We start from the raw sequence: 27984 nt of genomic DNA on the forward strand, positions 1-27984 counted from the left end.
CAGAGCTGGGTCTGCAAGGGACATGTTGAACATTTGACCTGAGGAACATTTGAGGCTACAGCCGGCATGACTGGTCAGGGTCTGTGGAGAGTTTGGAGATTCTATCATGCCCCCTCCAACTGCAAGGGTCCCGTTGCTCAGCATTCCTTTAGCTGGAGAACTCACATGGGAGCAGCTTGTGATATTATGATGGAGGGGTGGGGGCAGGCCTCAACATATTGATGCCTTGAGTGACACACTGACACTTTATTTATGTACACACACACATTATATATATATATGAATCCAGGAGCCTAGGGAAGCAGGAAAGCGGGGCAAGAGCTATCTTTATTCCTCTCTCCTTCCCTTCCTCTTTCTTCCTTCCCTTCCTGATGTTTTGGGTCTGGCTAAATCTCTGGTATAACCCACTCCATCCAGGGCCTGTTAAGGATGCTCTTGCCCGTGGTGGAATGCCAAGTGATGTTGATGTCTTGGGTTCCTCCGTCTCTTTCCGCAGATTCGCAGGGAAGGGTGTCCAGGGCCCTGTATTCGAATCTTCTCTCCTCTGACAGAGTGGCCATGTGGCCACGCCTCATGGGAGCCTCTGTAATGGGCACCTTCCATCACAGCTGCTTCTGATGAAACCACCAGCTCACGGCAGAGGCTTCAATTCCATGCAGTATCTTATACAAATTGCATAGTGCTCTAGTCAGTTCTCAGAAATATTTATTCAAAGCAGGTGTTGAGAGTCTAAATTAAAGAATGATTAGTTGTTTGTGGTTAAAATTGGCTTTTTTTATAACAAATGCAGTAATAGCCACCAGCCCTCAAATGACTAAGACATGCTCACTACTTTATAAACCATCTCTTTATTTCATTCTCCCTACCGCTTCGCAAGGGAAGTGATGTAATTATTCTTACTGTATAAATGAGGAAATGGAGCTTGAGAGAAGTTAACTGCATTGCCTCAGGTCATATACCTGAGAAGGAGCAAGGTGGAGTCGAACCTAAATTGATCTTGCTTCCTCTAAAAGAACCAACAATCAGATCTGTTTTTATATTTTTTCTATGTCTGTAAAATTTCTTATATTGTGGGTAGGTAAGCAAAACCATAACCCTAATAGATAACTAACGTCAAAATCAAATACATTCATAATTGTACAAAAAAGGAAAAAATATTCGGGAGACCACCAGCAAAAAACTGTAAGAAAAAAGGAAAAAGAAACTTCCAAAAAATAAACAAGAAGAAACTTTTGGGAGGTTTTTCGTTCTGCAGTGTGGGTGTGAATCCACGAGGGCAGCAGCCACAGTGTCCGACTGTGACCTCCTTTGCCCTAGCAGCTCTCGCCCCGTCAGTCCCAGAGGGGCAGGCTTGCTCTTGGTTCTGCTCTGCACCACCCCACGTGTCCTGAGCGACCCAGCAAACAGCGGTGAGTTGCAGGCCTCCTCCTCTCCCTTCCCCAGATGACATCAGCCTGGAGAAAGGTGCACCAGGTCATCCTCTTAAATCCACAAGCCACATGTTCACTCGAAATGCTCCGTTCCTGTGGTCAACCATGCTCTTCTCTCTCTCTCTTTCTTTTTCACACAGCATTTCCCAAACACATCACACATACTCTTCAAAAAGAAAGTAGTATGTATTAACTTCCCGTTAGGTTGAGTCCCTCCCAACATGCTTTTAGAATAGTCAGCCTACTGTGATGTTTAGGGGCCATTGGGACTCTCTAATTCTGTCTAACCACCAGCTGTCCTGAAGCAGTCGTTTGCTATGAATTTGGGATCTGAGTAAGCCACTGTGATACCCAACGCATTGAAATAGAGTAAATTTACATAGCCAGTTCTACAGAATGAGAATCTTAAGTACCTCAAATAGTGAAGATTTTAAGAATCTTAAGAGGAATGGGATGTGTGTATATGTATGTATATCTATAGACACACTCACACACGTAGGTTATATAGATAAAATGTGTGTGTCATTTTAAGAAACTTGAGGAAATGTCTGTATACAATTTAAATATATCTAACTTACATATATCCACACATGTTAATATGTTATATATTATATATAAATAATATATGTGTGTGGTTTTAAGAAATCTAAGAGGAACAGTCATTACACATAATTTAAGCATGTTTAATTGGTATGTATACATACCTTATATATTACATGTAACTATGTGTGTGTGGGCATATGAAACTTAAGATGAGTGTTCATAATGTCTAGTGTGTGTGCGTATATGTATATATATAATGGCACAGCCCTGAGTGTTGTAGAATAGGTGAAGGAAGCAGATGGATCAAACAGGTAGAATAAATGTATTTTGTTCTTTTGTGGGTGCCTTTAAATTGAATGTTTGTTGGCTGCCATTATATTAATGTATAAAGAATAACATTTAAAAAATATATATTTCAACTCAGTTTCCTATGGCCATTTAAACTGCTCTGAAAGAACCTCAGAGGCAATCAATTCGCATTTTACCTTCCTCCTGGAGTAGACTAGAATGCCATTTAAGGAAGGTAATTTACTAGGGCTTAGTTTTGGGTTTAATAATAAGCTATAACTTCAAACCCCCAAATGCAGTCTATCAAGGAGAAGGCTGTGCTTAGCCGAGCTAGTGAAGAACAGGAAGTGCATGATAATTAAAAACCACAAATAACCAAAAACACCTACCCTGAAACCAGTGACCTGAAACCACTCAGAATTTTCCATCTTCTTTCTTGGTTCAGCCCTCGTCCACGTTGTGTCTGGCACACAGAGGAAGGATTCTGTGAGGGCATTTTGCGCATATTTTCACCCTTTGCCCCGAAATAACTTTCATCGTAATTGCCAGGGAGGGTCTCAGGACTGGAGATGTGAGGATGCTTGAGATGTCTAGCATTTCTGGGCTTTATGAAGGCCGCAGACGGCTTACTTGAGAAGAGCTGAGCCTGTCCTGAAGGTACAGAGCTACGCGCAGGTGATGCTGTGCCGCTGTGAAAAATACAATGGGAAGATAATTGTAGATAATAATTGGGCGGCTGCATGGTGGATTCTGGAGCTCCAGGCTCTCATCTCTCCTTGCGGCTAAGAGAAGAACCCTTCTGCAAGCACCATGCTCTTGTCCCAGATGCCTGATTTGCATTGAGATGCTTGTCCCTCAATTCGGGGCCCTAATGATCAAGCCTTGGTCCTTAGGTTCAGTGTTGGAGAATGAGCCTTTGCTTGCTAATCCCTGAATGACTGCATTGTGCTCTAGATCTATGGGACTCTGGAATTTTCCAACAGTCTCTCTACTGGGCTTTTCCTCTGTGGAGTCCAAAATGAGAAGCCATGCCCAGCTTTAGCTGGAAGGTTCCTGTGTGATGCTGCTGACAGTCAGTGTGGTTGGAGGGATGTCAAACATCAGCTGTGTTCAGTTCCGAACAATTTCAGTAAGCACCTAAATGGGTTAATGAAACAATGCTCCTGCTTTTCATGACCTCAAAGCACAGGGGTTTACATTGTTCTGTCAAGTGAAGTCTTTTTGCTTCTGTACTCTAAAATTCGCCAGAGAGGAGCATCCATTTATGTGCTCGGCATTGTGCCCTGGGCCATTACCCCTAATCAATAACCTTGCCTGGACCGTGTTATTCTGCCTGCTGTGCAGAAGAGAAAGCTGGTGCTCCACAAGGTTAAGTACTTTTCCGAGGTCACACAGCTAGCCAGGTGCCAGAGTCACGACTGAATTCATGTCCGTCTGACTCCAAAGTCTTGCTTCTACTGACTAAAATAAACATTCTGGGGGAATGTTTATTGTAACAAGGTATGAAGTCAGAAGCATCGGGAGAGGTGCAAGGAAATGAAGTGCTGGAGGAATCTTCGATGGAGGGAACCCTGTGGGACCTTAGGAGTTGTAGATGGGGAAGAATTGAGTGTGATGGCTCCTCAGAACCTGTGATGATGCGCTTCAGAGGAAAGGTTAGCCTCCAGTCTGCCTAAAGCCATCTCTAGACAGTGCCAGCTGCCAGCGGGAAGGGAACTTTCTGTCCCCTTTGGCTTATCTTTCCCTCCACACTCCATGCACACAGGGACCCTAGTAGCGGCTGGGGGTGGGATGGACGATAAATGAGAAAGCTTGACGCTGCCTTCCACATGCCCTGCCTCAGCTGGGGGTGACTTACCCCAGAATTAAACCCGTGAGGTTTTACTATTGCACTAGACATTTAATTTTGAGCTTTAAAACATTGGATGACCGGAAGCATCCTGGGACATGCTGGAATCTTGACCACTAGCTGGTATAAAACGTCTCTCCAACGAGTAAATTTTATAGACACCCTGGGAGACCAAATGTCGACTTCTGATGATATCGGAGTCATGCTTATTCATGATAAATGCTTTTCAGGTTTCAGTGTACTCTCATCCGAGGTTACCACTAAGAATAGAAAATATGTTAGCACCCACTACTTTATGCATTAATTATTCAAGTGCCTACCGAGAGCCAGAGGCACGCAAAATAATTAAAAATAAGCAATGTTTTATTTATAGAAGTAGAATAATGAAAACAAAGATGCAGAGTTAGGCTTTACCTTTTTTTTTCCTTGTAAACATAACAAAATGAATGACATGAGGGAAAATATCAAAAGAGAAACGCTTGAAGTTATTTTTCCTGGGGTAGTATTTGCTGCAAGATGTGGGAGCAAAGCCGCCCTGCTCATTTCATCAGCGTTGATAAGCCATACCATCTTGCTCAATGCCTAACCTTGGTGTTGACAAAGAGAAGAAATTGCTTGGGACTCTGTGTGCAATGTACATGTAGGTGTACCTCACGTAACAGACAGGCCAGCAGGGCTTCTGTGCATCAGGCTATCGACAGAGCATTCAAAACATAACCCTCGCTATGACCACCCTCGCCCTGAGTTCTTCCTGATAGTAAATCACATCACCACGTGGCCGGTCACCCCACCATTTCATAGTCCTCCCCACTTCCTCACTAACACGAGTCTATTTCCTCAGGGTACACAGTGAAGTGTTAACTCCAGTGTATAGACAAAAGGCTCTGAATGAACTTCCATTTTTTTTTTTTTTCCACTTCAGGGTGCTAACAGGTAAATAAAGATTGCTATTAAGTATTCAGAACGGATACACGTGTCTCCCACGGTGATTACTCGGTTCAGGAAGTCCAGCTTCCCTCTGATTTATATCTGAAACACGTGGGGTGTGAGAGCAGCCCTGGTGGAGAAACATGCAGTTAAATAACTTTTTTATGATAGATTCGCCAATTCCCCAGCGATGACTTTATGGCCAGTGATGGTCAATATAACTTCCCTGGGCTGTCAAATGATTATTCATACCCCAGAAGCTTTTGGCTGGGGTGCTGTCTAGTGTGGTTATTTGAAAAACTGCGTGAGATCCTTGAAGAGAAGGTACGGTGTCTTAGTCTCCTAGTGGGTGGCCCTGTCTGAGAGCCTCGTAAGGACTGGTGAGTTGGATTAAATTTTTTTTTTTTTTGCTGCTTTGCTGCTAAGATATGGAGATAAATGATGACAGAAAACAGCTACTGGGAATAGTTCCTTTAGTCATACAGCTTCAAAGGAAGTCTAAAAGTTTCTATTTCTTTCGCTTTCTGGAGTAGTTAAATAGCATGCAGGGTAAGAGTTAATTAAATAAACTGAAGAGCTAAGTCCTAGCTGTGAGAGAGAGAGAATTTTAAACTATGTTCTATGGGACTAATGAAAGTTTGTACATTTTTTATCTGTAGGGTTACATTTTTTAAAAATCTGTAGAACTACCCACAACAGTTTATCAAATGTTTCCATTTGTTCATTTGTCCTAAAACCAGGAGGTCTATTAGGGAGAAGAAAGTAATTGCCAAATAGTCTTTCTTTCTGGATTAAAGTGGTAGTTTGAAAACACAAGCTTGGTAAAGAGAATCATGGAGAGCTTAGAGGCAAGAAACCTAAGAGGAAATGAGCAAATAAAGAGGTGTATTTTGCACTATAGCTTACTCAACAGAGAAATGAAATTAATTAGCTTTATATATCAAAGTATTACAACCACTGCTTCTGACTTAGATACAATGAATATAAATAACATGTATTTTCCATCAAATGTATTCCATGAGACTGGTGTTATTCTAAGCTTACTACTCATTGCTTTTCTAAAAAATAAGTTCGAGAAGGAATTAATAGCAGTTCCATTCTTTTTTAAAGCTTTTTAAAATTTTTTGACATATGTTTCATTTTAAATATACAGATTTAAAATCTGTAATAAAGCCCTTGAATTTGTGTCCTGAAAAATAAAAAAAGAACAAAATTTCCTACCTAATTGAGAAGCATGCATGTAGATCACTAAATTTATCGTCAGGACTACGGAGTCAAAGGCTTCTTAACAGGCCATGTTGATTTTGTTAAATAGGATGTGGTGTGGTGTTTATTACTCCAGTGTTTGAGATTGTGTTTGGCCATGTAGACCATCTTTATAAAGGAGCTGGGTTAAAGGAGGAATGAATGTGTGGTTCAGAAATCGACCACTCTATTCTGAGAATTCATATCAATTACAGAAAATAAGCATCTGGGACAACTTAACCTTTGCAATGCATGCCTTACAAAATCTACAATTATGAACCAACCAAATGTATGATTTATTTTTTTCCAAAAGGAGATACTAAGAAACGTGTGTAATCCCTTTCAAGTAAACCTGCCATGTTATCATATGAGTGAAGACCCAATTAATTAAGATGTCCAGTTCTTGCTGACTGTCTTATCTGGGTATCAACATCTCTTATGTATACATCAATTTTGTCCTCTGAGCTAACCTTTGCAGATTGAATGAGAGGCGTGATAAAAAAAGTTGTCATCAAAGATGATGTCGCTAAAAATGGCGAAACTATTTTATTGAAAGATTATCCCGTTTTATAGTCATTTTCAGTAGGACCTCTTTGTCTCGCTAAACGCATAATAATACCTGACAGATTATCCCTAAGACTTGGTGTCTACAGTGACATTAATATTTACAAACTGAGAAATTGCCCCGTATTCATTTATAATGAGATTATAGCATAGCAACTGATGCTATCCAGATGATGGATCCAGAAATGTGAAAGCTTTCCATGCATGAAAAAAGAGGTGTAAAGGATCCTTCTATTTGTATTTAAAACCTGTACAGTAAATGTCAGGTATCCCTTAAAAGGTTGAATGAAACAAGCATTAAAAGTTTGTGGGTAAAAATCATGAGGTATGTTCTCTGGACCAGTCTCTAGCTCCATTGTTTTGTTTGCATCTTGTCTTCTCATTAAAATTCCTGCCTTGTTTGGAAATTAACCCTGTAAAACTCGGTCAGTGAGTCAACAAGCCCTTACTCAGCATCCCTGGGATGCAGGTGATAAAAGATGTAGCAGTGATGAAACAGAAGTCCAGTCTTACCTCCAGAGTTGTCCAAGTTGGAAAACAAACTCTCAGTGTAAATACTGCAAGTGCCAATGTCAATAATAATTAAATGCTTATTACGAGGAGGAAGTGCAGGGCAGAGCCTCAGCACTGGGCTCATTGAGCACAGCACCCTTGCCTTTCAACTCTGATAGAAAGCCCAGAGGTGAGACAGAGGGGGTCTAGGGTCCAATGTTCCCCTTAGTGGTTCCAGGATTGTGGGATGTCTTGTCCAGAGATAGACGGGGGACCATGAGGTTCTCCTTTACAACTAATTTGTCTACCCCTGGGTTTCTCCACTGCAGCCCTGGAAGATTCATTGCTGTAGGGACTGACTTGTGCATCGTAGGATATTTAGAATCTACCCACTGGATGCCAGTGTCGCCTCCCTCCCAAGTTGCGACAACCAAAACTGTCTCCAGATGTTGCCAAATGTTCCTTCAGTGCCACTTGACAACCACTGACCTAGAATAAGCATTTCCAATGCGTAAGGCAGAGCTTTGACTGAGAGTAGGTTTCCTCAGCCTCAGCATTATTGACGTATGGGACAGGAGAATTCTTTGTTGTGGGGCTGTCCTGTGCATTGTAGGATATTTAGAATCGACCTACTAGATGCCATAGCACACCCCCACCGCCAGTTCAAAATTATCCCCAGACATTGCCAAATGTTTCCTGGGGGGCAAAACCATCCCCGGTTTAGAATCACTGAATTGGAGACAGAAGTAGCACCTGGGAGCATGAAGGAGGTGTAAAGATTGCCCTTGTATCCTGTTTTCAGCTCTTTTTCCAGATTTCCAGGCAGCTCTTCACTTTTGCTGGAGAATGTCACAGCTTATCTGACCTGGGTCGTTGGGCAAGGGTTTCCCGGGTCCCTACTTGCCACCTCTGTCGCATTTGAGGAAACTCTGGGGTTCTCTAAGTTCAAGGGAGTTGGCTAAATTATTCTTCACTATAGGCGGGCTCTTCCAGTGCCTGACTTCTTGACTACTTCTTTCCAAGTCCTGCCTTCCAAATTAGAGATCTACAGCCCTTTGTCCATCACCAAAAAGAAAAGAAAAACATTGGAAACCAAGTTTTTTTGTAACTTACTTGGTAGTTTAACTAGTTCTGAACCGATGAATGTAAAACTACTGTAAAGTTGAACAGTGTTTATTCATCCCACGGAATGCAAATATTCATTTCATTTCACTGCTGAATTATTAATATGTGTGACTTCACAGGTTGCTGTCCAAAACTTTGCTCAAGGTGTTACATATTACGTAATGGTACATTATGTACATAATTACATAATGGCCATTACCTTAATGGTGAATATACATATAGATCTTCCTCAACTTAGTGGGGTCACATCCTAATAAACCCATCATAACTGTATTTTGAAAATGCATTTAGTACACCTAGTCTACCAAGCATCACAGCTTAGCCTAGCCTACCTCAAATGTGCTCAGAACACTTACATCAGCCTACAGTCGGGAAAAATCATCTCATACAGAGCCTATTTTATGATAAAGTGTTGAATATCTTCTGTAATTGATTGAATACTGTATTGAAAGTGAAAAACAGAATGGTTGTAAGTGTATTGGTTGTTGACTCTCGTGATCGCGGGGCTGACTGGGAGCTGCCACTGTCCGGCATCACTGCATTATCGCTAGCCTGGGAAAAGAGCAAAATTCAAAATTCAAAATATGGTTTTTACTGAATGTGTATCGCTTTTGCACCATTATAAAGTAAAAAAATCCTAAGTCAAACCATCATGTCTGGGACCGTCTGTATGTGTGTGTGTGTATATATATTCTAGTTTTATTGACTGGTGAATATATATATGTGTATGTACATATATATTTTCCAGTTTTGTTGAGATATAATTGACATACAACAGTGTATAGGTTTAAGGTATACAACATAATGATTTGATATACGTATATATTGTGAAATGATCACCACAATATGTTTAGTTAACATCCATCACCTCACATAGTTACACATTATTTTAATTTGAATTGTTAAATGGCATGTATACTAGAATGAGTGCTGTCGTGTAGAAAACTACAATGTCCATTATGAGTGCCGAAAACTGTGGAGGCAGCTGCTTAGCAGTTGAAAACTATGAAGCAGTTTAGCTGTGAAGGCAGCTAAACTTTGAAGTGGTCTTTGAATACTTTAATACGTTTATTTTGACTTTTTTAAAAAAGACATTACTTTTTAAAATCCAAAAAATTCTGAATTCTGAAATGCACCAGGCCCCAGAAGTTTGCATTTCGAGACTGAGGACCTGGGGTTGTAATTGCAAGCAGGGAAGGTTCATTTGTAGCTCATTGTGACCTTGAACATCAGATGATGGTTGTACTATGTGGGTTTTTTTTTTTTTCCATTTACAGTATCATCATATACTCCCATATACCCCAGAGGCGGCTTCCACCACTTAAAACCTCATTACTTTTCTGCATTCTCCAAGCTTTGCAATAAAGTGAGAACAATCAGAAACCTAAATTCAGCCAGATCAGTGGGCAGAGTGGCTGTGCCTTTTGGTCCCTGTGCCCAGTGATAGGCAGCTTCTGACCCCTCCTCCCCAGCCCATGCACCTAAGAGGCAAAGAACCACGACTCAGATCTCCTGGGGGTCAAGATGGCCCAATCTGGGATTCTATGGCCTGGGGACACTAAACTGTAAGGTTTCTCACGACTTTTGAAAGGCCAGATATATGATTCCATTAAAATGGTTAGTTTTGGTTAGTTAAGAAGAAAGGAAAATTGTCATTTGGCGAACATGTGTGCATGTAGGTCAGAATTCCTCAGCCTGACACAATTGATATTTGGGAAGGAGAATCCCTTGTTGGGGAATGGGTCTTGTATGTTGTAGGATGTTTGGCCACATCCTCTGACACTCTCCAGGACATGCCAATAGCACCTGCCCAATTGTGACAACCAAAATGACTCTGGACATTGCCAGATATCTCCTGGGGTGGGGCAAAGTCACCCATGGTTGACCTCTGGTCTAGAAAAAGCATTTTGAAGTTTCTAGGAAGAGCTTTGATTTAGAGCAGGATTCTCCACCTCAGCACAACTTATATTTGGAGTAGGACCATTGTCTGTTGTCATGGACTGTCCTGTGCATTGTCAGATATTTAGGAGCATATCTGGCCTCTGCCCACTGGGTGCCAGAAGTATCACCCATAAGTTGCAACAACCAAAAATGTCTCCAGACATTGCCAAGTGTGCCCTGGAAGGCAAAGTCACCCGAGTTGACAACCACTGGTCTAGGCTGATGCTGTCCTATATGTTGAGTCCTATTTTACGGGTGGAAGAAATAAACCTGTTTTCTATTGATAGGGTCAAGAGTTTTTCTGCCCCACCATATTGTCACACATCCCATGAGTGACTCATCCAAAGGGGTGTTGAAAGCCATTTGCCTCACATGGGCATTCTGGGTCACATCAAGTAATTTACATATCGTGAGGCAGAGTCACCGTAGTCAGCAACATGAAATGGAGTTCAGGAACTTATTGCAAATCAGCCCAAGTGACAAATTCATTCATCCAGCGAGTAATAGTAACAGGTGTCCAGAGCTGGAGGGTACATGACTCAGAAGGTTTGAAGTGACAGAAACTCAACACCACCTTACTCAAACCCAGAAAGGGGTTTGTCAGATGCCTATGTGGGAAGTTCGCAGAATCAAAGGAAAAGCCACAAGTCCCAGGACTGGACTGAAAGTTCTTTGTGAGTCTTATTGACATGACCCGTAGCTGCTATCTTTGGCTGCTGATGGAGGCAACCACAGTATTTGAAAATGGTTTCACGTTCTGGTTAAATTCTATGGTGTTATTACTATTTTATGTCTATTTTGGAGTGGATGCTGTAGTTATCCATCACTGCTTAGCAAATTACCACAAATTTAGTGGCTTAGAACACCACCCATTGATTATCTCACAGTGTCTGTGGGTCATACCAAATCTGGGCACAGCTTTCCTGGGTTGTCTGCCAAGGGTCTTACGGGGCTGCAATAAAATGTTGACCAAGGTTGTGTCCACATCTGGAGCTCAAGATTACTTTCCAAACGCATTCAAGATGTTGGCAGATTCTAGTTTCTCACGGTTGTAGGACTGGAGCCCTCACCTCCTAGGGACCACCCCTTCCTATAGGGATTTCACACCATGGCTATCTGTTTCCTCAAGGCCAGCAAGATAGCATCTCTTCTGCTTGGAGTCTGTTTTCACGGGCTCACCTGATTAGGCCAGGCCCACCTACAGTAATCTCCCCTTTGATCAGCACAAAGTCAACAGATTAGGGACCTCAATCACACATTCAGCATCCCTTTACTTTTGCCATATCCTATTGGTTAGAAGCACATCTGAGGTTCCCCACACACACATACTCAAGAGGAGAAGATCATGCACAGGTCTGGGTACCAGGGGATGGGAGCCAGGGAGGCTATTTTAGAATCCTGTCTATGGCAGGTGCCTTTTTGTGGGGGACCTGAGAACTTAAACAGGATTTAGAAACATGTGCTGAGAAACAGACAGATGTTTGGGGAAACTGATGTAGAAACTGAGGTTAACAATATTGACCATAATTGGCTCATTTTAATGTCATGTATTTACATTTGATGATGATAAAAGGATGGGAAATCCAATAAATAATTGAACATTTTATGGCGTAAGGCCAGAATTTTCTCTTCTTCCAAGTGCTATCCTCATCTTGCTCAGGAATGTGTCTGGGGGCTGGTGGCCCCTCTGAAGACATGGGATGATCAAGAAGTGTCCCTGCCAGCAGGCAGCCTTGGTGAGGTCTCTGTGGACAGCCCCTGCCTCCCTGCACGCAGGGGACCCCACTGACATCTTTCTTCTACTGCCCTAGCTACTGGGTCAGCCCTGCCCCTCTGTTCAGTCCAGCCAGGCTTTACAGCAGGAAGGGTTCTCTCACTGCCTGGGAATCATTACACCAGCATCCTCCACATCGCCCTTCCTGCTCTTCTTAACACAGAACGTTCATTAGCACAGTGGCTAAGGTCCTTGGGCCAGGGGGTGGGTTCAAATCCTCAACAGCTGTGACCTAGAGTCCTGCTTCCACTCACAGTAGGGGTTTTGGCATTTGTCCAAATCTTAATTTGGGGATATAATGTGCTAGTGATACCAGAAAGCTTGATGGTTTATTTTAAAAAAAGTTAACTTCAGCTTTGATGTCTCTTGTTTAATGCTGTTTTAATTGGGGTGAAATTCATATAACGTACAATCAGCCATTTTAAAGTGTGCAATTCAGAGGCATTTAGTGCATTCAACCACTTTGGTTCAACCACTACCTCTGTCTAGTTCTGGAACTTTTTCATCATTCCCCCAGAAAATTGCATACCCCTCATCAGTCATGCCCATCTCCCTTCCCTTGGCCCCTGGTAACCAGTAATTGACTTTCTGTCTCTATGCATTTGCTTATTCTGGACATTTCATATAAATGGAATCACATACTATGTGGCGTTTTGTGGCTGGCTTCTCTCACTAAGCATCATGTTTTCAAGGTTTATCCATGTTGTAACATCTGTCACATCTTCATTCCACTTTATGGCTGAATAATATTCCATTTTATGGATAGACCACATTTTGCTTATCCATTCATCTGTCGATGGGCGATTGGGTTGTTTCCACCTTTTGGCTATTATAAATAGTGCTGCTATGAACCTGGGTATAGTGTACCAATATCTGCTTAAGAACGCCTTTCAGTTCTTTTGGGTATATACCCAGAAGCAGAAGCAGAATTGCTGAGTCATATGGTAATTCTATGCTTAACTTTCCAAGAAACCACCATACTGTTTTCCACCACAGATTTTCATCTCTCTTCATTTCTAAGGTCCTTATCTTAGAGGATTTTCTCTACTTTGGCTGAGAAGCCCCAAGAGGCACAATTATAACATCTCTTGTCAGAACTTGTGCCGAGGAGGAATGCATTTAGCTCGTCAAAGAGCCCTTGGCAGAACCTTGGTCTTCATATTGGCATTTGTAAGACTTGTTTCTGTCTGCCCTGCAGCCTACTGGGAAAGGCAATTACCAAGGCAATTCTGACTCTAGTGTAATAAAACAGAGGAGGAGTCCCAGAAACCAGTCACCTGGCATGCAGGGACACATGGTTCCAAAGTCATGAAAGGACATAAGGACCTTGGGCAGGCTCTAGAGTCTAGATGGGCCATCCAAACCTGTCCTGCTGTGGCTGCAGTTTGGCACCACCTGTTGGTAGCTCTTTTCTCAGGCTTGAAAATCCATAGGGGCAGTTCCTGGGCCTGTGGCTGGCTGGCATTCCAGGATGGTAGCAGCAGTTCCAGGAAGCTGAGTGGGTGAGTTGAATCTGCTCCTCAGCTTGAACTGGGCCATGGAGCCAGAACAAACAGGGTCTGCTGGGTCCCATGCTCCACTTGCCTGTTCTCCAAGACCAGTTGCCTACCTTTCTTTTGCCACCTGGCCTCTCTGTTCTCTCTACCACCGCTCAGCCCCCAATATGTCACCCTAGTCCCAGCCTGCCTTGGTCTGGGGACAGAAGTGGAGGTTCTAAGGTCCAGAGGATGGAGCCAATGGCCCATCACCTCATGAATATTCAAATTCCAGTTATCAGGAGCCCTTACCTTTGGGTTTCCTGGACTAATTTGCATCTCTCTTCCAACTCCCATTTCCTCACCTTCAACAAATACATCCAGCATCCAGCTGGTAACTTAGGAGATTAGGGATTCTATTAGACATAGTATCATAGAAGTGGCTGAATGACTAATTACATATTATTTTCAGCAAAAAGAGTGCTCCTGGCTACTGCCCAGCCATTAATTAGGAAGTGAAACATCCCACGGTACAATGGTATGTGTGGAATATATGTGGTACCTAATTATGTATTTGATGAGATCTATTGGAGGGATCAATATGGTGACTTTTCGCAGCCTTCTTTAAAGAATCACAGAAATTTCATACATTCCCAACCAACTTCAAACATACCTGCCACTAAAGTTTTCAAATGGAATGTCTTTTCCTGTGATTTCTTAATTCAGCTCATGCATCTTATGTTAGTGTCTTTTAAACTGAATGAACCTTGCGCATAAAACTATACTTTGAGTATAATTATTTTTTCTTGGTTCAAATGGTGATCTAAATTGGAGAAGATAACGTCATTTTGATCTGTGATAACTACATATTGGGGATATTAGGAATCATTCCTGTGGCCCTTTGATATTTTCCTATCAATGTAACAGTTGGTTAGTCACCAATTTGCTTGGTATGCTGCCAACAGTTAGTTACCTTATTCATAGAGTTACTTGTTTTTTAATAAGACCTTTAGGATTTCCTTTTTTAACCACACCCATAGCCTCCCAATGCACAAATGGTGTCCTGAGAGAATTGTGCATATGGCACATAATTAATTACATGCTCATCATCATCATCTCACGCAGGAAACATTTCTAGTTTGCCTGCAAAGATACACATGGCTACTTCTTCCTGGGATGTTATGAGAATAAAGATTCTTGATTGGAATTTCTCTCAATGCAGGGGAAAACAAGGCTGATATGTTATTGCTACATTCATAAGAACATGTTTGGAAATAGGGCTCTCTGTCCATTTTCCATGTACAATATGGTAATAATTGAATCTAAATAAATTTGATTGAAAGGAATTAGCATCTACTCCTGGCAATCTTTCTATAATAAAAATATGCCTTGATTAAAAACTTCCACCATTACATGACTGATTCTGTATTCTAGGCCTAACATATAAACAGTTTTATTCATTACTTTTGAGAGATAATTTTTTATTTAATTTTGCTGTGAGCTATATGTATCTTCACTGACAGATATATATGATGGCAATCAAAATAATTCAATTAAATAATTATAAATGTTTATTTTCTTTTTTACTGAAAGATTAACAATTTAAATGAGCTATGTAATATAAAATTAAAATTGAGTAATGTTTCTACACTTTGCCCTGCGAAATAAATTAAAAGCAGGAGGAGAAGGAGAGGAAGAAGAGAAACAGGAGGATGAGGAGGCAGGAGGAGAAGGTGGTGGCTGGTATAGTGGAAATAATCCTGAAAATAATGTCCTCTTTGGTATCCATAAACTCTAAGAGCATCAGGTGCTCATATTTAAAACGGGCAATGGAGATCATGCTGCCTGCCCCCAGGGCTCTGTTGCGCCTTTAGGCCACCATGCCCCCACCATCAGTGCACGTTCATGAGAGTCTGGAATGCCTCCCATGAGCACCATTCATTGGTGAACTTGGCCCTGAGCCCCTTGCCTGGGCACATTCCGCCCATTCCATCCTGTCCCACGGTCTGTGGGACACAGAATACTTTCTCTCTTTCATTTCTACTCTCCCCTTGTTGGCTTCTGTCGGCCATGTTGCTTCTCCATCCTGACTGCGCTGCCTCCGGGGGCCCTAGCGAACCTCCTTCCTCTTGTCCTGGTGCCCTCCCCAGTTGAAATAGCCCCTCCCAGCTTAAAGGTGCACTTGGCAGAGCCTTTGCATCTTCACCCATCGGCTGTAAAGACCAAATGAGACAGTGTGTGGAAGCATCCATGGTAAGAGCCAGGCAAAACTAGTTATGGTAGGAATAGACGTCAAGTCCTTATTGCAGTAGTATTTCTCTTACAACCGTGCAAGACGAAAGACTACACACCTCCCGAAACATCAGGAGAAAATTCAGTCACATCTGCATTTCCACAGTTAGCAGAGAGAGATATGAAAACACGTAGAGATCCCACCTCCTCCCTCAGTTTACACTCCTGCACACAAAGGCAAGCTTTTTCTAAGTGGATATATTTTTTAAGAAATAGGCTGTGTTCTTACTTTTCTTTGAGTAGTTTTGATGAAATCCTTGTTTACAACTTTGAGGCATATTTTACATATCATTTAATTCACCCACTTGCACAATTCAATGGTTTTTATTAAAGTACCAAGTTGTAGGATCATCACCTAGATCAGTTTGAGAGCATTTTCACCAGCCGAGTGAGAGCCTTCATGCCCACTTCTGTTAATCCCCATTCCCACCACCTGCCTGAATGTGTCTTAAAGAAGTCAAATTCTTCTAGATCTCACATTTCTCTGAAGCCATGGCATGTGAATATAGCCCTTGGGGATGTTGTCAGTCATCAGATAACATCACTCTACTACATGACTCTCTAATCACTGTCATAGAAAGACCCAGAACCAAATTGCTCAGGCATGAAGAAATAAAACTCACCTGTTCCATAAATCTCCATGCCCCTCGCTGTTTGGAATGTTTGTCTTTTGTCTGCCTGGACACTAGCTCATCTAGTCTCTCTTCTGCCATTGTCACTGTTTTCTCTTCCTGCCTCTGACTGTGGTCATTTCCTAAGGAAATGCCCATGGATTTCTTTCCTATACTTAGGCCCTTAAAACTGATTTTCCTTATAAGCAAGTCAGCACCTGTCAGTGAGACTGTCATTACTTGTATATCTCAGACTGTTATCATTTGAACAAATGCATTTCAAAAGACACAGCTAATATAGGGGTAAGGGAAATGCACTGAATATAGGCAAATCATGCAGTTGTAAGTTAAAACCAAAACTTCAAATCTGGACAGGGAATCATGCTGGGGTACTATTTGATAAGGATTTTCAAAACAGAGAGAAAATCCAAAATGATGTAATTTAGGAATAAACAACAGATGACCAGGCCTGGTCCGGACAATGAATAATGAGTTCTTACCTACAGATAACAAAATTGGTACACAGGCCTGATCTCTTGGTGATCCAGGACTTCAGCTATTGGGCATCTGCTGGAAGTCTTGTCCAGCTAAAGTCTTAATATCTGATAAACTCTTTTTTCCTGTAAACTTCATCCCACAGATAAAATATTGCTCTCAAATTGACTGTGACAAACAAGGAAGAATTGGTTGTTGAAGTGCAAATGATAGAATCCTCAGGAGGAAGTGACCATACTCTTTTTAAAATCAGTAATTGTAAGTGACCTGCATAGTTTGGCCAGAGACCTGGGGTTTAGAGTCGTTCAGATAAAAATACAGATTATCTCTGGGCCAGGGACTCTGAAAAAGGAGCAGCTCAAGTGCTGGGAGGTCCTCAAACATGAAAGTCTGCCATCACAATCACAAGCCATAAAGGATCTGGTGGAGGAGGAAAGGCACGAAGCATTTAAAGAAAGCAGTGTGGCAATATAGGGTTTCCTTTAATGAACTCAGACTTTGAAAGGGAATATTTGGGGGATTGGGAAAAGCTGCGAGACTCATGAAATGAATGGCTTACCTTTCTACATCTGATGTCAGGAAGACCAAAACCCCAAACAAACTGATCAAAATACTCCCTTGGTGCTCTGGTTCCCAAGTCCACCCTGACTCAGTTTCTCTGCCCTTTGACCGGACAGCATTCCCGGTGCATCAAGCTCAACCCTTATGAAGCTAACCATCCACTGAAACCGCATTCATATATTCAAAGTTCTGAAACTATAGTAGCAGAGAGGTACGCCCGACCTGGAATTAGCAGATGATAACATAGTGTCATATTGCTTTATGTGTCTCACTCCAGACAGTGCTGACGTGCTTCTGTGAGACAGTGGATGGAAATGCTCATTCGACTCATTGCAAAGCGTTGACTCACTTCCTGGGCTGTGCCTGCGGTACTGCTTGTCCATTGATTTATTAACATGAGGAAAAACTCATTTTGCGTTCCCCAGCATTCCGAATCCACCCCCCTCCTGGAATCCCAACACTTGCTGCTCCTCTCACTTTTAGCAAGAAACTTTGCCTCTGAAAACTCAACAGAAACAATCAGACTAACTAACTTAAAGGCCAGCAAATGGATGTTGTCAAATTTGACAACTCAACTTTTTCCCTTCAATCCTTACACTTGTCCTGATTTTAAGCTGTGTTAATGATCCCCTCTGCTTCCTAACGCCGGCTTCTTTCTCAGCGCTCCTGATCCTCTGAGGTCCTTGTCATAGACCTTCATCTTTACCCATATCTAAGTGGCTTGGCCTCTTTTGGATCTTCTTTCCCAGGGTCACCACTGACCATCTAATTGCCAATTCCGGTATCTTTTCTTTTGTGATAACTCGTACTTCTGGTTCTTCAGTTATCTTTCAGCTCACTCTTTCTGAGCTTCCTTCTCTGGTTACCTTCCCCATCCTTGCCCCTGGAAGGCTTGGTTTGCTCAAGCTTCTGTCTTAGGCATTTTCTCCTTCTATTTCCCAGTGGTGGGAGATCTTGCCCACAACCATGGCGTCAAATGTCACCTGGAGTTGGGTCTCCTAATTCCCTATGCTGTGCTCTGTTCTCTCCCCTGTGTTCCAGCATCTAGGGAGACAATGCTGGTATCGTGAGTGATGGTCGGCACAGCTCCAGAATCAGACAACCTATATCCAAATCCCACCTTTTTCACATCCAAGCTGAGTTGGTAAAAACTTCTGTAAATGTCAGATTCCCTTTTATACAATGGGAAGGAATAACAGATTATAGATAATATAGCATGGTTATAAGATAATATATATTTATTGTACTATGATAATGCCCAACACATTGTTTGCCCTTCATAAATGATAATGGTGATGGTGTTTCATTGTCTATTTCCTCTTACATGAGCTACAAATATTTTTCAAACTAAGTATGTTCGAAATACAACCTGCAGTTTCTCCTTTCTAAGTCTATGGCACCTTCAGTACTTCCTCGCGCAATTAATGGTGTCCCTATCATGCAGGCCATGTGCTGGAAGCATTAGTGTTTGTCTCCCATACCCTTATCTAGTCATCCTTCTGGATAACTTAGTTTCTAAAATACCTCTTGAATGTACCTCCTCTCTGTCCCCATGGCCACTGTCTGCCAACTGCATTTGTAGGACTTCAACAGTGATATACTATTCAGATGCATCCAATGAAAGGGGCGGGTAGGCACCACAGCCCTTTTTTGGGCAAAAGTTCATGATTTTCTTTCAGTTTTCCTATTTTGCTTCTCCATTCACCCTCAGTCTCTGTACTTACCTTGTTCCTTTTTAGTTCTGTAACGTCGTCTCCTTTCCTTCCAGAATGTTCCTTAAAAGTGGGTTTTGTGCTGGCACTTTGGAACCATTTGCATTTTTCCCAGTGACTCCCTGGCCAGCCTAGCCCCAAAGTCGCTCACTCTTGGTACATTTGGCCAATATCCCATCGGTACCAAGTTTTCAAGTTGTCCCTGAGGCATGCCATAAGATTTTATATCCCAGAGTAATTGCCAGATAAGAGCCGGGATGAGTGGGACGCCTTCTGTGCAAAGAGAAGGTGGTTGACTGTCAGAGAGGCAGGCGCATGCTCAGGCAGCACATTTTTGGAGCAGAGCACAAGTGGATGGTGAAAGTCCAGAAACGCTTCCCTGAGCACGTCCCTTCCCCACATGCCCCTCAGCAAATCTTTGTATCTCTCTAGAAGTAGGTGAGCCCCAGTTTGAAGACTAGTGGCCTAGATTATTGGAGTCACCTCCTCCCTGGTCTCATTTTCTGAAAAATTCCATTCAATCAAAACCTACCGGTTTTTCCTCTGTGAGAGTAATTTTCCCACAACGTCTCATTTTTCTTTGAAAACCTACCTCATCTTACTTTGGAAATGCTTGCTCTTGCCCCTCTGATGCTTGAAAATCTATTTCCATTTGACTCATCTGACTTCATCTGTCACTGCTCCCCACTGTGAACCTTCCGTTCCAGGGACTCCAGCTTCCATCCTGCTGCATTCTCATCCTGCCTCTGCCCTTCTCCCCTCCAAACTCTCTTCCTACTTAGCTCCCACTCTTTCTTCCTAGTCCTCCTTATGTCAGGAATACTCTGTGCTACTTCTCTTTCACAAATACCAGAAGTCATCTTCCAAATTCCACCTTCAAAGTGCAACTTAGGTCCTTTTTCCAATAGATGAGCTATAGGGGAAACTAAAACCCCAATAACATTAATAAAATCCCCGTGGAGGGTCAGGCCCCTCCACAGGGGAAAATCCATCATTCCTTAACCTATATATGCCAGGTCAGTGTTGTCCATGGAGTTTGTATGCATTTTGACTATTGCATTTAACACACTGTGCATTTAGTTTTTGAATGTGAAATGTGGACTCCCTAAAGAGAAAGCCACTGGCTTATTAATCTTTATATCCCCCTTATCTGACACATATGTTCACAATAGATGATTTTTTTTTTCCTAAGGAAGATTAGCCCTGAGCTAAGATCTGTTGCCAATCTTCCTTGTTGTTTTTTTTTTTGCTTGAGGAAGATTAGCCCTAAGCTAACTTCTGTGCCAGTCTTCCTCTACTTTATTTGTGGGTGATTGCCACAGCATGACTGACAGGTGGTGTAGGTCCTCACCCGGGATCCAAACCTGCAAACCCAGGGCACCAAAGTGGAACATGCCAAACTTAATCAGTATGCCATGGGGCCAGCTCCCGGAATACATGATTTTTGATAATGAACTGTATAAAAATTGGAACCATGTCTTAGAACACTTGCCTTTGTTGGCCAGTAAATATTTCTGTAACTTAGAAATGATGTAGGCATTTTGTCTACCTGTTGGAAGCATAGACATTTGCCGTGTTTAGGTCAGAAGTCCTAAAATCAAGGTGTTGGCAAGTCTGTGTTCCTTCTGGAGGCTCTAGGGGAGAATCTGTTTCCTTGACTTCTCCAGCTTCTAGAAGCACTCGTAGTCCTTCCCCATTTCATTCCAGCCTCTTGTTTCTGTCCTCACGTCACCTCTGACTCTGACCCTCCTGCCTCCTTTTTAAAAGGACCCTTTTTAAAGGGCTCACCTGGTTATATATCTGACAAAGTGTTACTCTCCATAATATATAAAGAACTCACACAACTCAACAAGAAAAAATCAAACAACCCGATCAACAAATGAGCAGGAGACATGAACAGACATTTCTCCAAAGAAGATATACAGATGGCCAATAGACACATGAAAAGATGCTCATCATCACTAATCATCAGGGAAATGCAAATCAAAACTACACTAAGATATCACCTTACACCTGTTAGAATGGCAAAAATAAACAAAACAAAAAGTGACAAATGTTGGAGAGGTTGTGGAGAAAAAGGAACCCTCATACACTGTTCGTGGGAATGCAAACTGGTGCAGCCACTATGGAAAATAGTTTGGAGATTTCTCAAAAAGTTAAAAATAGAAATACCATATGACCCAGCCATCCCACTACTGGGTATCTATCCAAAGAACTTGAAATCAGCAATTCCAGAAGTCCCATGCACCCCTAAGTTCATCACAGCACTATTTACAATAGCCAAGACGTGGAAGCAACCTAAGTGGCCATCAACTGATGACTGGATAAAGAAGATATGAGATATATATATACAATTGAATACGACTCAGCCATAAAAAAAGGATAAAATAATCCCATTGACAACAACGTGGATGGACCTTGAGGGTATTATGTTAAGTGAAATAAGCCAGATAGAGAAAGACGAACTTTGTATGACTCTACTCATAGGTGGAAGTTAAACATAGAGACAAGAGAACTGATTGGTGGTTACCAGGGGAAAGGGGAGGTGGGGGGAGGGCAGAAAGGGTGAAGTGGTGCACCTACAACACGACTGACAATAATGTACAACTGAAATTTCACAAGGTTGTAAACTATCATAATCTTAATAAAAAGTAAAAAAAAAAAAAAGGGCTCACCTGCATAATCCAGGCTCCTCTCCTCATCGCCAAGTCCTTAATGTAATCACACCTGCAAAGTGCCTTTTGCCACGTCAGGTAGGATAGTCACAGGTTCTGGGGTTAGGATGTGGCCATCACTGGAGGCCATTATTCTCTCTACCACACTTGGTTTCCATTGACATAGCTTGTAAAAATAGACCTTGATCGAAGTTTACTGTGGGCACCTCACTTAGCTACTTATATGTTCAGAAGTTCATTAATAAATTGCATTGTTTACTAAAATGAAATTATTATATAAATAATATTTTTGTGTCCACTAACAAGCAGTGTGAACATTAACTTTTCCTGTTGTCTCATCATGCATTGGTTTTATACAACAGAGACTTTTTTCTCAAGTCAGTGTGCTTACCAGTTCAGGGACATCTGATGGATGCAGAGAAAGACAAAGGCTTAGTGCACAATAAACAACTTCATTCTGTCAACACAAAGCACTTAAAACCAGAGTATTCATCATAATTGGGCATTCACACACATACACAAAAGTAAGTTTTGCCCTTTCCATTTTTTCAGGTGTCAGAGCTTCAGTACGGAGAGGTACTAACTCTGTTCAATGATGTTGCCTTCTGGTGTTTGTTTAATAATTTTCAATTGAGTTTAATTTGGGGGAAAAGATGTTTTGCTTTAGGCAAAATGAAGGGAATTTCAGCTCCTGCCAGCCTCTCATACTCTCTGTGCTCCCATCAGATGCAGCTGGGGCACCACTTGTTTTGGGTACCGCCTGGCTGGGGTACCGCCTGGTTGCGTCACCTTGGTTTTACCCTCTCTGTTTCCTCTGGTCTTAACCTCTTGACCTAAAACTTTCTCCTTTCTTTTCCTGCCAGACTTCTCAAGAAAGTCATAGTTAGCTTTCTCTAGTCCTTGACTTCTGGTTCCCTCCCTATTCACCGGATCTCCCTGCATGGCACAGGTATTTGGACCCGAGTCTCTGGTTTCTAAAACCAACTGGTAATGAAACAGCAGGAAAAGTCAAGGTTCCCGCTTGTTAAAGTCATTTCTTGACAAATATAAGGCACCTGAGACTAGTTACCATTTGCTGTCATGATTGGCCATGTCACAAAAGGTTGGAATATTTGCTCTGTGGGGATAGGCTAGTGATGTCATGGGGATGGCACAGAACTGGGGTCTGGAGACGTGGGCCTCTGCTGCGGTTTCAGCTGCATGCCTGTATGATGTTAGGTGAGATAGTCACCCTTCACGAGGCTCCATCCTCTCACCTATATATCTAGGCCTTTGGATTTTAATTCCTAGACAATGTTACTCAAACTCTACAGAGTCAGTCGCTGCTGGCTGAGCCACGACATCCGTATCTCCAAAGCTCTCCGGTTAAAATTTGAGATCAGATGTCCTGAGCTTACATCTGGCTGTAAAACCAGATGTTAATTTAATGAATATTACTGCACGGGGTGGGGGGTGTGGAGGGGTAACCAAGTATTAGGTAATTTATAAAAGTCTTCACCGGACAGAGCCAGCACTCCATAAATTCACCCAGCTTCCCAAGATTAATAGTTTTACACTGAAAGCAAATAATTGTGAATCTACCTCTAAATCACATTTTAAAACCCACACTCAAATGTTGTCAAACTGTCCTCTTAAGTCAGATGCCACTTACCAGCAAGGAAAGCCCAAAGCCGATGTTTCCCACTGATGGCTTGCTTCTCAATGCCCTAACTCAAACCTGTGTTTGTAGAGGAGATGGTTACTATCCATTAAGGAAACCCTTCCCGTTTTAGTTGGCAGGGCTTTATGTCTGCCAACCAAAGAATATGGGACTCTATTCCGTGGTAAAGTGACAAAATAAAAGTGGTATTTAGCCATTATGCTTTTAAAAAGTTCTACACACGTTTCTTAACAAATTATTTTTAGCATAAAATGTTAAGACTATGAATTCCAGTCTACCAACTATCAGGTCCCAGGGTAAACTCAAACCCCATTTGGTGAGGCTGTCATCATGAAAACATGGGCTAATAAGGCGAGGTCATGCCAAGAAAGGTTAAGGGTGAAAAATATAGAAACACTGTTTTAGGGAACCATCTAGGAAGGTAACTGTCCTTGGGGTGTGGACTTAAACACCCTAAGGACATTCCCTGAGCAAGGACTGGACTCTGCAAAGGCCCCTTGGAGGGCACTGATCCAGCTGTCTGGCTAATGGCCCGTTGGTTGTGGCTGACAGGCCAGCCCACACACCTGGCCATCGCCACCAGATGCCTGGCAGAACGCGAGCTTGCACCAACATCGTGGTGTGTTCAGGTTCTGTATTGAGTTCCCACCAGGCTTGCAAGTCAGCTGCAGTTCCAGGAACCTTGTCCTCATGGCCGAGCTGAAGTTTTTCCTGCGAGTTGATGCTGGAGGGACAGCCTTTTAAGAAATGATTATAGTTTATTTTGTTATACCCTGATTCTGTTTTCTAAGGCTCTACCCAACTTTTTATTACAAAATTTATCGCCCACTTACATCTCAATGAGAGGATGATCATCTGTATCCCTTTCAGGGTCTGCATACAGTTATGAAGGGTAGATAATCACAGATGCAGTCATTGAAGGGTATACAGGTGATCATAGATTCAGTGCTTGCCAACATCTTGCCATATTGGCTTCATCTCTCCAGCCATAAAGTTGATGACGGAATTACAGTGTCTTTCATGAAGCAGGTCCTCAGAAATTCATCCCACAAAGGGCGCCAAAACTCTTTAGGAGCTAGTTGAAGAGAAGTAAAGTAAAGCTAGTGCACATGTGCATGCTTTAGGGGCTGGCTCAGTGTTGATAACATGCCCTCAAGTGCCCAGTGCTGGGCTTCCCCGAAAGACTTCTGTTTCCCTGGGCCCATGGGATAGATATGCCTTATCATGGGTTGACTCCACCTTCAGCTGCATCCAGGCCTCTCGTATAGCTTTTGGGCTAGTAACTGGCCATGGGAAAGTGCATTCTAGCGTTAGCTCTAATAACTCTCAAGTCCTTTTACCTGTAACCAGGAAAACAGTCTTTTCACAAACACAGCCCGTTACTGGAGGGATGGGTGGGATATTGGATAGGAAGGTGCTTTGAACAACAAGGAATGCCTTTGGGCTTGTATAAACTCCCTGGGGTTGATTTATAGATGTTGTTTTGAGAAATGATAGAAATGAGGAAATCTGAGACAATCCACAGATATGAGCAAAGAGAATGAATTCTGGATCAGCTCTAGCTTTCCTTCCCTTTCTCTGCCTCCCTGTTCTCTAAGAGGGTGAACTGGGAACTTCCATCCATTCTTTTTTCTTTTTTTGTTTTTGGTTTTTTTTCCCTGCTTTTTCTCCCCGAATCCCCCCAGTACATAGTTGTATATTTTAGTTGTGGGTCCTTCCAGTTGTGGCATGTGGGACGCCACCTCAACGTGGCCTGACAAGCGGTGCCATGTCCGCCCCCAGGATCCGAACCAGTGAAACCCCAGTCCATGGAAGCGGAGCGCACAAACTTAACCACTCAGCCACAGGGCAGCCCCCCACATCCATTCTTAAAGAAGGCTGCTTTCCCTGGGTTGAATAGTGATCCCCCCAAATCATGTTATTCCTGGGACCTCAGATGTGACCTTATTTGGAAACAAAGTCATTGCAGATGTAATTAGTAAAGATGAGGTCATACTGGAGTAGGGTGGACCCTTAATTCAATATGGCTGGTATCCTCATAATGAGACTGATAGAAAGACACTTACGGGGGAAGATGATGTGAAGACATGAAGGGAGTACTCCACGTGAGGCTGGAAGCAGACCTTAGAGTGATGCGTCTCGAAGCCAAGGATTTTTGGCACCCATCTATATGCTATATATCTTACTACATTACAGTTACAGTTTTTATAGAGGTTGATATTTATAAGAAATACTTTTACACGGCTCTTTATTTCCAGTTCTGTGTTAAACTTATGATTACTCTAAGGCTATTCATAGCTCCCCAAGAGAAACCTCCAGAACTCATTGCACAACTAATTTAAGACATAAGTCCAGTAAATATTTAGTGAGACCCCTCTCCCATCTTCTTTGAAACACAGCCTTTTGGACAATGGAAATACAAAGATGTGGCCTCCACTGGGAGATTCGCACAGTTGATTTAGGGAGAGAAGATGTAAATGTCCCCCAACACTGAGACTCAGGGGCAAAATCACTCACCCAAGATCGCCCAAGTTATTACACAGGTAATAACTCACAGGACTGGAATGGGCAAGTCCCTGTGCTGGATCCTATAGTGAAGGTTTTTCCTGCCACCTATGGCACACGACAAAGGTTACAGGGGATGTTAATGGTATCACCAATGCAATTTTGAAAATGGAGATGTTTCCATTATGCAGCATATGAATGAGAAAAATCACGTTTCCTGTGGCCTGCCATTGTTTCTGAATTGTCAAATCACCAACTGATCCCTTGAAAATTACAATACCCTTAGTATAAACTGAAGATGGTAACAACTCTCCCATCCAGAACAAGCCATAAAGTGGCCTCAGTAACTAACACAACACTAGTCAAATTCGTGGGCAAAATTAAAACTATCCCCATGGCAGGAGAGAGAATTCTGTGGTTGTAAGTGTTTTCCCTCATTGGGTCAACATTATCATGTTGAACTGACTTAAGGAATTTGTTTTGTGTCATAAATTCAAACTTGGCCCTATTTCAGGCATAAATGCTGCTTTATAGTTGAACTCAACTACTAAAAATTCTAGCAGTTTTGATTGTGGATTTGAAATAAACCCAGCCCCCCAGCAACATGACTGAGTCTCCAACATGTGAAATGGGGAATTAGGAATGCAACTGTCTGATTTGGTCTGATAATTCCAGATGTTCTTCATGTATAGAGTGATTTCTTGGCACTCACTCTGATTAAATTCCCAGGATTTCCACAACACTGGGTAACCCCAGCTCTCAAATGCATGCTAAATATCCATAGACATCCACAATTTCTTATCTGAAGCACTTGGAACAAGATGTGTTTTGGAATTCAGAGTTATGCGTATTTTAGAAAGATAACATGTACCTTTGCCATATCTCACAGAACACCCTCTGCAGGTGGAGGCAGCACTTAGTAATCACATTAATATTCCTGCAGGAAAATGTATGCCTATTCCTCCCAGTGGGATGCATGAAGACTACAAGTGCTATAATAGTTAAGTTAAAGCATATTTATATAGTAATACACTGGTAGATTAAATTGTATGATGATAAACCATCAATACCCTGGGTACCCCCTATTTCTAAGTAAAACGTTAGATATAGCCAATTGAAAATAAATAAAATACCTGTATACATACCTGTAATGTACGTTCATGGTCTCTGGATGCTTGAGTACCTTCCAGAAGAGGGTGCATCGGGGCTGCCTTAGCTCTCTCATCATGTGCTTGTTGGCCATGTGATGATCGTTAGGGAACCGGATTCTCCAAGGACAAAGTGGTACTGTGAAAAACAACCCTTTAAAAGACTTCTTTCATTGTCATTTGTCTTGTCAACCTACAGTTCTCTCTGAGCAGTCTCTCTCTGAGTAAACTGCCATAATCTTTTGTTCTTGAGACCAACAATTAACAGGCCACACATTTCAACCATACCTAGGTTGGGGGTTTGTGAACATTTTCTGCATCAGGCCACCTGGTAAATATTGCTGACTTAGCAGATCGTATGTCCATGCTGCGATTGCAGTGCATGAGTAGCTGCTGTCGATATGTTAAGGGATAGACATGGCTGTGTTCCAATAATGCTATATTTACAAAAACAGGTGGTGGGCTGGGTTTGGCAGGTCAGTTTGCCAGCTCTTGTTCTGTGGGATTTTTTCCCCACTATTGTTCACAATTCTATTGTCATTGCCACCACTATTATCCTCATACTTATCAATGAGGATATGGTAAGGAAATGTTTATCTGCTCTTCCTGGAATACACAATTCCTGAGTCAAAAGGCCATATTATAGATTTCATGCTGAGGAACAAGTAAGTA

The 27984-nt window shown here is 42.2% G+C and overlaps 1 protein-coding gene and 1 long non-coding RNA gene across 7 annotated transcripts in view; one reads left to right on the top strand and one right to left on the bottom strand.

Moving 5' to 3' along the window:
- STS (steroid sulfatase) overlaps nucleotides 1–27984 on the top strand; it is a 183628-nt gene that overhangs the window by 3634 nt on the left and 152010 nt on the right. For 3 of the 6 annotated variants that reach the window (XM_070605439.1, XM_070605437.1, XM_070605435.1), the window contains exon 1: nucleotides 5121–5417. The exons of the other annotated variants lie outside the window; for them this stretch is intronic. The gene's annotated coding sequence lies outside the window, so the exon portion shown is untranslated. Of the gene's footprint in view, nucleotides 1–5120; nucleotides 5418–27984 lie in introns of those variants that run through there. 6 annotated transcript variants of the gene reach the window in all.
- On the bottom strand, nucleotides 833–27407 carry LOC139081112 (uncharacterized). Its single transcript, XR_011536082.1, has 3 exons — nucleotides 27310–27407; nucleotides 2651–2950; nucleotides 833–1596 (listed from the first exon to the last, which is right to left on the bottom strand). It is a non-coding gene; the product is annotated as an uncharacterized lncRNA (long non-coding RNA).

The sequence above is a fragment of the Equus przewalskii genome, chromosome X, assembly GCF_037783145.1.
Source record: "Equus przewalskii isolate Varuska chromosome X, EquPr2, whole genome shotgun sequence".
Taxonomy (NCBI): Eukaryota; Metazoa; Chordata; class Mammalia; order Perissodactyla; family Equidae; genus Equus; species Equus przewalskii.